This window comes from Austrofundulus limnaeus, unplaced genomic scaffold (assembly GCF_001266775.1).
Source record: "Austrofundulus limnaeus strain Quisiro unplaced genomic scaffold, Austrofundulus_limnaeus-1.0 Scaffold3886, whole genome shotgun sequence".
NCBI lineage: Eukaryota > Metazoa > Chordata > Actinopteri > Cyprinodontiformes > Rivulidae > Austrofundulus > Austrofundulus limnaeus.
Window position 1 is genome coordinate 8,476 of NW_013956288.1, and position 524 is coordinate 8,999.

Sequence of the window (524 nt, forward strand, 5' to 3'; positions counted from 1 at the left end):
ACAAAGACAGGGACACAAGAGACAAAGACAGGGACACATGAGACAAGACAGGGACACATGAGACAAGACAGGGACACATGAGACAAAGACAGGGACACAAGAGACAAAGACAGGGACACATGAGACAAAGACAAATGAGACAAAGACAGGGACACATGAGACAAAGGCAGGGACACATGAGACAAAGGCAGGGACACATGAGACAAAGGCAAATGAGACAAGACAGGGACACATGAGACAAAGACAAATGAGACAAAGACAGGGACACATGAGACAAAGGCAGGGACACATGAGACAAAGGCAGGGACACATGAGACAAAGACAAATGAGACAAAGACAGGGACACATGAGACAAAGGCAGGGACACAAGAGACAAGACAGGGACACATGAGACAAAGACAGGGACACATGAGACAAGGCAGGGACACATGAGACAAGACGGGGACACATGAGACAAAGACAGGGACAAATGAAACAACAAATATTTAAATGTAAACTGACAAATTATCAGAATTTTCAAATTT